This window comes from Globicephala melas, chromosome 3, assembly GCF_963455315.2.
Source record: "Globicephala melas chromosome 3, mGloMel1.2, whole genome shotgun sequence".
In the NCBI taxonomy this organism is placed as follows: domain Eukaryota; kingdom Metazoa; phylum Chordata; class Mammalia; order Artiodactyla; family Delphinidae; genus Globicephala; species Globicephala melas.
Genome location: NC_083316.1, coordinates 82,785,757 through 82,797,299, shown reverse-complemented (window position 1 = coordinate 82,797,299; position 11,543 = coordinate 82,785,757). Strand labels below are relative to the sequence as shown.

At 37.4% G+C, this 11,543-nt stretch overlaps 1 pseudogene; it reads right to left on the bottom strand.

Moving 5' to 3' along the window:
- Positions 1 to 1,001: 1,001 nt before the first annotated feature.
- LOC115845227 (large ribosomal subunit protein eL39-like) lies at positions 1,002 to 1,157 on the bottom strand (annotated as a pseudogene).
- Between the last annotated feature and the right edge of the window lie 10,386 nt (positions 1,158 to 11,543).

The window sequence follows — 11,543 nt, the reverse complement described above, 5'->3', positions numbered from 1 at the left end:
TTTATTTCTTCTATCAGAAACTGTCAATAATAGAGGATGGTGAGGCTGTAATGCAGAAATTACAAGGTTATCCAAGACCTGCCTCATATGTAGTTGGCATATGTTGCTCTCCAACTAACCTATGGATATGAATATTTCTGTACTAATTGAAAGTAAGCTAGCCAAAGTCAACCTACACAATCATATGGGTGGAATAATCATATAAGTTGAACCAAAAATTGGGACACATCAACAGACTGAATATTTGAAATTATGACTATTACATTATATCTAGAATATATGGTTAGCTTATTAAGGGTTAGGGGGCTAATTTTGTATTTTTTCTCAATTAAATTTAACTGTAGATTCACTTGAGAATGTGTTTTAATGCTTTACTGAATGAATCTACCCACTTTTACATTTTTTTGAGAAATAAAGAAAAGAATTAGGTGGTAAACAGAATCTATTACTAAAGTCATGTATATGATCCAAGGCCAATTTGAAGCTGCATTTTTGTGCAAGGAAGCCCATTTTGTTTATTGCTTTCCAAAAAATTTAAAATATTAAGTGTGATTATTTTTCCAAACTTTTTAAGGTTACTTTAAATCAATGTAAATAATAACAATAAAGCTTGCTAACTTAAAAATGTGGGTTTTTTAGGTGTATGCTTTAGATTGAATTATTAATTAACTTTTGAATTGGAAATATTAATCTACAAAAGCAATAAAAAGTGTATTTTAACTCTTATTCTATCTAATATGAAGATAATATAGGCTCTTTGCTTTTACTATTTTCCCTCTGGTTACCTGTACTTTTTTTTTTTTTTTTTTTTAGGTTTCACATATTCATTACTGAGCTACACAGTGAGCAGTGGTGAGGAAAGATCAAGAAAAGAGAATAGAGCCATTCCATTTCTCCCATCAAACACAGACAGCTGTTCCAGACAGTAGTGATGTCCTGATACGGTAAGACACAATTGACCTTAATAGCATAAGTGTGTGCCACTTCATATGTGAGGCTCCTTATAGACCCAGCTTGGTTCTTCTCCAGTGTCTTCTCTTGGAGTTGTACCTGATTGTATTACCAGTTTTCATTTGAATCCATGGGGGAATGGGACGATTTTGCTTTTGTTTCTTGGCCAGGAATCACTTGATCCTGAAAGTGTTGTGAGAAGACATGCTGAGGAGGAAATTCAACTGCACATAGGATGGCAGACAAGAGAAAAGATCCCCTCTGGTTACCTGTCCTTGAGTAATCCTTTCTGCTTGTAATTATCATGACCAGAGATTGGATAGGAAAATAAAAGACTATAGGAATTACTCGGGGCTTAATCTGTCCTTGCATATGATGGTGGTGGGGAAATAAGTTGAAAAAGGTACATAATGTGGTGCTTGGGTTTTCTAAGGGCTCATTTATATACTATTTATATTCCCAATTTGGCATAAAAAAATTGAGGCTCTGACGATGTAATTTATAAAATTGATACATGGTACTATAAAAGATGGTTTCATAAAAATGTATTTTAAAACGTAATGACAAAACATTCTGGCTATCTTTAAAAAAATAGACTTTGACTGATTTGGAAGTGCCCAGGTCACTTTAAAGAGAATCTTTATTAGTCTATAGAAAGTAATGTTTATAACAGCTTGAAACTCAAAGGAAAGGGAACTCGGGGAGAAGCATGTTCAATAATTTCCAAGGTAACATGGATGCATACTGTGTATGCTCCTTTCATCTCATTTCTTACTGCCACATCCTTTCAAGGAAGAAAATAATATATTATTCATGGAAAAAATGTGTAAAGAAGGCAGTATAAGAAAGGCATACTTGAGAACTAATTGAAGTGCTATGAGGCAAGTTAATGCTTTTTTGCCAATAACTTGTGTGTACAGATAGGTTAAAAGGATTTTGAAGCCCTCTCTGAATCTGCCCCTTCCACACCCAAACTGGGATACATTTACTGAGAAAACAAGGATCTGGCATTTTAAAAACATTAAAAATATTTTATATGAGTTATTTTTTACTTAGCACAGTAGAAGAAAGTCAAGATTAATTCATCAGTATATAGTCACCTTAAAAATGTGGAGGGCACTTCGATGGCCTCAATGGCCAGTAGGGGAGGGAGCAGGCTGTGTACAAAATGAGGAGGGAGCAGGCTGTGTACAAAGTCGGCTCTAAACCCTCTTTTGCTGTGGTGCAGTTTTTGTGGACTGGATGGCTGAGAGATCCAACAGAGAGAAAGAAATCATCACCAGGATCAACAGAGATAGGAACAGGGGAAACTTGGAAAGCTGTTGTGACAAAGTCAGTGATAAGAAGCCAGATCCCTGGGGTGGGTATCTGATCATGAAGCAGAGAACAGCATGTCATTAAGAATTTGATCAGGATTGAATAACTTCTGGCGATTTACTTACAAAATGACTCTTGCAGCCCTGGAGCATGGTACTCTTGCATGAACCACTGAAAAGTATCATTACAAAATATAAAATAAATTTTTTTAAAAAGAAGAAAAAATTAAAATGATCTCTGCCAAGTATATAGGTGAAAATAATATATAACTTTTTTGTTGGCTTACTAGTAAAATTGAATTATTTTCCATACTTTTAAAATTTTTACTATTTTTTCCCTGTCAACTGAATTTGGTGCCTTAGTTTAGTAAATATAATTTACCTCCTGTTTACTGATCATATATTACATGTAAAGCAGGGTGCCAATGTTTTGGAGAGGGGGCTGTGGAGAAATAAACGAAATGACAAATCCCTTCTCTTAAAGCCATATACTGGGTTGGGGAGAACAGCTTGTGCAGAATAACGTGACAGAAGTAAGGAAAGGAATGTGGATTGGGGAAACGGGACAGCTACATGTAAAAAAATGAAATTAGAACACTAACACCATACACAAAAATAAACTCAAAATGGATCAGAGATCTCATGTAAGGCCAGATACTATAAAACTCTTAGAGGAAAGCATAGGCAGAATACTCTTTGACATTAATCGTAGCAATATCTCTTTTGATCCACCTCCTAGAGTAATGAAAATAAAAACAAAAATAAACAAATGGGACCTAATTAAACTCAAAAGCTTCTGCACAGCAAAGGAAACCATAAACAAAACAAAAAGACAACCCACAGAATTGGAGAAAATATTTGCAAACAAAGCAACCAACAAGGGATTAATCTTCAAAATATACAAACAGCTCATGCAACTCTATGTCAAAAAAACAAACAATCCAATCAAAAAATGGGCAGAAGACCTAAATAGACATTTCTCCAAAGAAGGTATACAGATGGCCAAAAAGCACATGAAAAGATGCTCAACATCACTAATTATCAGAGAAATGCAAATCAAAACTACAATGAAGTTTCACCTCACACTGGTCAGAATGGCCATCATCAAAAAGTCTACAAACAATAAATGCTGTAGAGAGCGGGTGTGGAGAAAAGGGAATCCTCCTACACTGTTGGTGGAAATGTAAATTGGTACAACTACTATGGAGAACAGTATAGAGGTTCCTTAAAAAACTAAAAATAGAACTACCATATGACCCAGCAGTCCCCCTCCTGGGCATATATCCAGAGAAAACCATAATGCAAAAGGATACTTGCGCCCCAGTGTTCATTGCAGCACTATTTACAATAGCCAAGACATGGAAGCAACCTAAATGTCCATTGACAGATGAATGGATAAAGAAGATGTGGTACATATATACAATGCAATACTACTCAGCCATAAAAAAGAATGAAATAATGCCATTTGCAGCCACACAGATAGACTTAGAGATTATCATACTAAGTGAAGTAAGTCAGACAAAGACAAATATCATATGTTATCACTTATATGTGGAATCTAAAAAAAAAGTACAAATGAACTTATTTACAAAACAGAAATAGAGTCACAGATGTAGAAAACAAATTTATGGTTACCGGGGAGGTGGGAGGAGGGAGGGATAAATCAGGAGCTTGGGATGAACTTACACACACTACTATACATAAAATAGATAACTAATAAGGACCTACCATATAGCACAGGGAACTCTACTCAATACTTTGTAACAACCTATATGGGAAAAGAATCTAAAAAAGAGTGGATATATGTATACGTATAACTGGTTCACTTGCTGTAGAGCAGAAACTAACACAACATTGCATTGTAAATCAACTATACTCCAATAAAAATTTTAATAAAGAGAAAGGGATGGGGAAAGGAGGGGTAGTGTTAAATGCAGACACACTTCGGAGCAGCTAGCTTCAAGGTTCTAAACAGAACCACTGGTGAGTGGGACTCACACACCTCCTTTGAGTCCTGTTCCAGTGGTCAGTGTTGGAGAAATATCTTTGGGTCTGGAGGCAGAAGAGCAGGACAGAGGGACGATCCAAGAAGCCCTCTGAGACTCAGTGAATGCTTTATGACATGTTTACTTGCAGGCTCATGAGTTGAAAATGGCAAGAAAATGTCAGGTTTGACTTCCAGTGAGATAAAACAGTGTTCTGCCAAAGAGGTCCTATAAAGGGCTTACTTTGGGCTCCTACCTTCATTCGGGATATGTGCTCAAAGTGTATATTCCTGCGGCCACTGGCTGAAGGTCTTTCCATTTTAGGGAAAGCAAAACGTAGAGAAGACATTTTTTTTTTTTGCGGTACGTGGGCCTCTCACGTTGCGGAGCACAGGCTCCGGACGCGCAGGCTAAGCGGCCATAGCTCACGGGCCCAGCCGCTCTGCAGCATGTGAGATCTTCCCGGATCGGGGCACGAACCCGTGTCCCCTGCATTGGCAGGCGGACTCTCAACCACTGCGCCACCGGGGAAGCCCGGGAAGACATTTTATCCTATGTTGTACCCTGGCTCTGGTTGTTGACAGTGTGTTCAGCCTTCAGCAGGGAGAGTCAAATTTGATTATTTTTCCACAGTCTTTGATTAATGAGCAGGACAATTCATCCCAGTCACAACCATGTTAGTGACTTTCTCAATGGTTCTCAACTGGAGAAGGAAGTCAGCAGATGGCTGGGAAATACCCACCAGCTGTTTACAGTCAGTCAGTCTGAGGCTTGTTAAGCTCGTTCTTTCAGGAATCTGATGTGGACAAGAGTAGACACCATGCTACTTTATGCACATTTTCAAAATCCCTTTTTTGCCCTTGGTTCAATTCTCAAATGGTTGAATGGTTGAAGTGAAATATTTTGCAGGTCTCTCTGAGATTGGTTGGATACTTATGTGAAGACAGAAAATTATATGATAGGTTTAGTAGTGACAGCGTGGACATGAGACTCGGTACATCTGCTAAAACATGGAACTTGATCCATCTATCAATAATTCTCTGAATTAAGAATTGGATAGTGGAGAAAGCACTTAGATTCTTTTCCTGGATGTATCATTTATTTATCACCAGCGTAATTCTGGGTTTTGCAATGAACTACTCCGAATTGTAGTTTCCTTTACTCTGCAAAATGGGGATTGTAAGCAGCAAGCCAGCATACTTCACTGGGTATTATAAGGATCAAAAAGACTGCATAAATGAAAGAATTTACAAAGTATAAACATGATACAGATGTGAAGACTTACTGCCAATAAGGGGTATGTGCAGATCACCTATGATGTTCCTGACACAGCTCTAGGTTTTTGGAAGATACTGAATAGATAAAAGGTGTGGCTCCTGCCCTCAACATCTATATGGTCCAGCTAACTGAGGAGCAGCACAAGGCAGTACCTAAATCAAGACCTAAAGGGGCTGATGGAAAAGAAGTGCCATCAGAGTTTAGAGAAGAATGAGATGAGCAAGGGTTAATGTGCAGATAGACAACATTATGGAAGAGGTAGGCATTGAGTTGCACTTTAGAACAGGGAAACGGGTGAACTGAGAGGACTGAAATTAAAAGAAGCTGAAAAGGACTTAAAATTCGAAGTTCAGCCTTTTCCAAAAATGTCCTTTCCCTACTATGTTCACTGTCAAACTCCTTATTTACAAGTTAACCCCTTTCTAAACCCTAGGAATTCTTTTCTGACCCTCCCAAATGGAGCTGGTCATTCTCTCCTCTAGTGGTTCCTGTCCTCAAAAGATACACATTTACATTATTGAAAGTATCTCATTGTGTCAAAACAGTAATATAAATACCATTTTAAAAATGAGACAGACCTGGGATCTACACCCAGTTTTACTGCTAACTGACTCTCTGACTTAGGGCAAATCATTTACCCTTCACCAGTTGAGTAAATCTTTCATCTGTAAGCTAGAAATGATAATAACAACATTATAATTCTGAGCATTAAATAAGGAATAGTGTCTCAATGAGTCCTGTGTGTAGTGAACACTTCAGAAATGATGTCCGTTGTTAATTTTATGGATCTGTTGCCCTCATTGGTTAATGTGGAACTCTCATTTTGCTTTTCTTTAGATACTAGCGTCTAGCCTGGGGCCAGGCACAAAGTAGGTACCTGATAAATATTTGAACCAAAATGAGCATTCAAGATGGAGGAGGCATTTTAGGAAGTGGCAACAGCAAAGATACAGAAATAGAAATAGAGATAATCTGTGTGAAAAGTAGTGAGTGTGGAAGTGGGAGGGGAGAGATAATGAAATAATTCCTCTGATCTGATGAGAGGAAAGATTTATATTGGAGAATAAATTACGCTAGATGAATTCATGGGGCACAGATGGAGGAGGACCAGGATTTGGGTTTGATGTAGTGGGTAATAGGGAATCATAGTTTTTTGAGGAGGAGTGACATGATGAAAAATGTTGAGTAAATAATTAAGACTTCCTTGGTTCAATAAGCAAATTATTTTTAGACTAAAAGCTATATCACTATGACCATTTATGACTATAATTTGTTGCCTTCTCACTCGATTGTAAGAGAAACAAGTCAATATTGTTCTCTTCTTTCCAAGTTTTTAAAGGAAAAAGAAACATTATTTTTCATACTTGATATGGCTGTGTGGTGAGTCTCCTTCAGATCAGTGAAAGTACTCCTCTCTGAAGACATTGAAGGGTGTCTTAACGATAATGATTAATGACTTGAAAACACCCATAAATCTTTGAGGAATGAACAAACCACTATTAGAGCCATATGTTGCCCTCACTCTTTGCATGGAACTTCTACGAAAGTCTCTAGGAGTTCAGTGGAATGATGAGGGGAAGCATATGGCCCTAGATCTGAACTAAATTAGTAACAGTATGAAAACACAGTTAAATAGTGATAATCCCCCTTGTTATCCAGCTTTTTTCCTTTTTCAGACCACCTTGTGGTGTATAGTTAACCACAAAAAAGATACTTGTTAAATGGGGAGAGCCAACCTGCGAGGAGAAACCATGTGGCATATCTTTTGAAACAAGCTGAAGAGGCAGTGATTTGGGGCTTTGTTGCTCAGGACTTCCATGGAGTCATTTAGAGATCAAAAAAGAGCGTAACCCGACGACTATGCATTAGGCACTCCATCTGGCTCTGTCCCACACTGTTGCCATAGTCACCTATCTCCTAGCAACAATGAACAGCATTTTCATGTCTCTAAAGTGACAAAGCATGCAAGTGAAAAATATAGATGTAATCACAATAGGATAATAATCTGAGAGGTTATCTTATGGTCAGGGTTCACTGTGAAGATCTATATGAATCTGTGGTTTCATGGTCCTCTCTCCTGTGATGGGTTTCGATAAGAAAATGCCTTGGCTCAAACTGAGGCAGCCCAACAGCTTCCTATTGAATATAAAGACTACAGATATCATTACAAAGAACATGGTAAAGGGGAAGTTTATTTTAAAAGGTGGAAAAACACAATTATCAGTTTGAATAACCTGACAATCATTATCTAGAACTCTGGGTAGAAGGGACTGGGGATGGAAAAACCCTGGCCTTCAGTCTGCGAAGAAGGAATATTCCATCCTGACAAATTCAGGCTCAAACAGTCCATTAGCAGCCTTTGCAATGAGCAATGAGTCTCAATTGAGGTCACTAATCAGAAGCAGTAAAGAAGCTGAAATAAAGATAAAAGGAAAAGGCTATATGCGTCATGCTTGTCTTTGAGGCAAAGTGAAAAACAAACTGTGTGACACTAAGAGGATCTTTAGCTGTTTATTTCTAAATGTTTGTACCATATTTCAAATAATCTTTATTTAAATATTCTGCCAAAAGAAATCCATTGAGATACCAGCCTTGTTTTTTTTAATGTCACAGCATTGAATCCTAATAAACCTTGCTATTATACTGACTCATGTGCATAAAATGAGAACTCAGAAGAGTTTAGACATCCACACAGAGGTTAGTAACAAAGAAATCAATGCCAGTTTTCATCTTTAAATGCCATTTTGTGTATTATTTACTAGTTTCATCACCTATGTTCCATGACCCACTTCTCCTTTAGAAAGAAGAATACATAGGTCTTTCCTGATTTTGTATCAGAACGTATGCATTTGGTAAATGTCAATGAAAGATGCACACTGTGGGAAGTAGATTCAGGAATGTCTCTGAGAGATGTCACTTGAGGGGAAGTAGAGCATCAAAACAGTGTTGACTCCAGGATGAAATAAGTAATCTCCACACCTAGGCAGGCCATCACAATGTGTTTACACATTACATGCAGAGCTGAGTTTAGCTGTGCTAACTGCTTTGTCAGAAAATCCTCCTGAAATGAAATAATCATAGAAGATAGGTGAGTGCTGATTTTGTGAAATAAACAGTGATTGAGGAAAGAAGAAAAACCAGCAGGACTCAGCATGAAGCAAATTAATTCATGCTGGAGATTTACTCTCCAGAAGAAATTAAATTGCCCACTTCCTAAACAGTACAGTTCTTGGCATACCGTTTCTTTCTCTTTCTTCCTATATTTGTTTCACGTTAGAGCTCCTTAATATTTCTTTCCACTATTTATATTTTACTTTATTTATTTATTTTTTGGGAGCTAGGAGATATGTGATTAAATGGATACATGGAAATTTTTTTTATGGGCTTGCATTTTACTTTTATTTTTAACATCTTTATTGGAGTATAATTGCTTTAAAATGATGTGTTAGTTTCTGCTTTATAACAAAGTGAATCAGCTATACATATACGTATGTCGCCATATCTCCTCCCTCTTCCGTCTCCCTCCCACCCTCCCTATCCCACCCCTCAAGGTGGTCACAAAGCACCGAGCTGATCTCCCTGTGCTATGTGGCTGCTTCCCACTAGCTATGTATTTTACATTTGGTAGTGTATATATGTCCATGCCACTCTCTCACTCCGTCCCAGCTTACCCTTCCCCATTCCCGTGTCCTCAAATCCATTCTCTACGACTGCATCTTTATTCCTGTCCTGCCCCAAGTTCTTAAGCACCATTTTTTTTTTTAGATTCCATATATATGTGTAAACATGAAGTATTTGTTTTTCTCTTTCTGACTTACTTCACTCTGTGTGACAGACTCTAGGTCCATCTACCTCACTACAAATAACTCAGTTTCGTTTCTTTTTATGGCTGAGTAATATTCCATTGTATATGTGTGCCATTTCTTCTTTATCCATTCATCTGTCGATGGACACTTAGGTTCCTTCCATGTCCTGGCTATTGTAAATAGAGCTGCAATGAACGTTGTGGTACATGACTCTTTTTGAATTATGGTTTTCTCAGGGTATATGCCCAGTAGTGGGATTGCTGGGTCATATGGTAGTTCTATTTTTCATTTTTTAAGGAACCTCCTTATTGTTCTCCATAGCTGTATCAATTTACATTCCCACCAACAGTGCAAGAGGGTCCCTTTTCTCCACACCCTCTCCACCATTTATTGTTTGTAGATTTTTTGATGATGGCCATTCTGACTGGTGTGAGGTGATACCTCATTGTACTTTTGATTTGCATTTCTCTAATGGTTAGTGATGTTGAGCATCCTTTCATGTGTTTGTTGGCAATCTGTATGTCTTCTTTGGAGAAATGTCTATTTAGGTCTGCCCATTTTTTGGATTGGGTTGTTTGTTTTTTGATATTGAGCTGCATGAGCTGCTTGTGAATTTTGGAGATTAATCCTTTGTCAGTTGCTTCGTTTGCAAATATTTTCTCCCATTCTGAGGTTGTCTTTTTGTCTTGTTCATGGTTTCCTTTGCTGTGCAAAAGCTTTTAAGTTTAATTAGGTCCCATTTGTTTATTTTTGTTTTTATTTCCATTTCTCTAGGAGGTGGGTTAAAAAGGATCTTGCTGTGATTTATGTCATAGAGTGTTCTGCCTATGTTTTCCTCTAAGAGTTTTATAGTGTCTGGCCTTACACTTAGGTCTTTAATCCATTTTGAGTTTATTTTTGTGTGTGCTTTAGGGAGTGTTCTAATTTCATTCTTTTACATATAGCTGTCCAGTTTTCCCAGCACCAGTTATTGAAGAGGCTGTCTTTTCTCCATGGTATATCGTTGCCTCCTTTATCAAAAATAAGGTGACCATATGTTCGTGGGTTTATCTCTGGGCTTTCTATCCTGTTCCATTGATCTATATTTCTGTTTTTGTGCCAGTACCATACTGTCTTGATTACTGTAGCTTTGTAGTATACTCTGAAGTCAGCGAGCCTGATGCCTCCAGCTCTGTTTTTCTTTCTCAAGATTGCTTTGGCTATTCGGGATCTTTTGTGTTTCCATACAAATTGTGAATTTTTAGTTCTAGTTCTGTGAAAAATGCCATTGGTAGTTTGATAGGGATTGCATTGAATCTGTAGATTGCTTTGGGTAGTGTAGTCATTTTCACAATGTAGTTTCTTCTAATCCAAGAACATGGTATATCTCTCCATCTGTTTGTATCATCTTTAATTTCTTTCATCAGTGTCTTATAGTTTTCTGCATACAGGTCTTTTGTCTCCTGAGGTAGGTTTATTCCTAGGTATTTTATTCTTTTTGTTGCAGTGGTAAATGGTAGTGTTTTCTTAATTTCTCTTTCAGATTTTTCATCATTAGTGTATAAGAATGCAAGAGATTTCTGTGCATTAATTTTGTATCCTGCTACTTTACCATATTCATTGATTAGCTCTAGTAGTTTTCTGGTAGCATCTTCAGGATGCTCTATGCATAATATCATGTCATCTGCAAACAGTGGCAGTTTTACTTCTTCTTTTCTGATTTGGATTTCTTTTATTTCTTTTTCTTCTCTGATTGCTGTGGCTAAAACTTCCAAAACTATGTTGAATAATAGTGGTGAGAGTGGGCAACCTTGTCTTGTTCCTGATCTTAGTGGAAATGGTTTCAGTTTTTCACCACTGAGAACGATGTTGGCTGTGGGTTTGTTATATATGACCTTTTTTATGGTGAGGTAAGTTCCCTTTGTGACTACTTTCTGGAGGGTTTTTATCATAAATCGGTGTTGAATTTTGTCAAACCCATTTTCTGCATCTATTGAGATGATCATATGGTTTTTATCCTTCAGTTTGTTAATATGGTGTATCACATTGATTGATTTGCATATATTAAAGAATCCTTGTGTTCCTGGGATAAACCCCACTTGATCATGGTGTATGATCCTTTGAATGTGCTGTTGGATTCTGTTTGCCAGTAGTTTTGTTGAGGATTTTTGCATCTATGTTCATCAGTGATATTGGCCTATAGTTTTCTTTTTTTGTGACATCTTGGT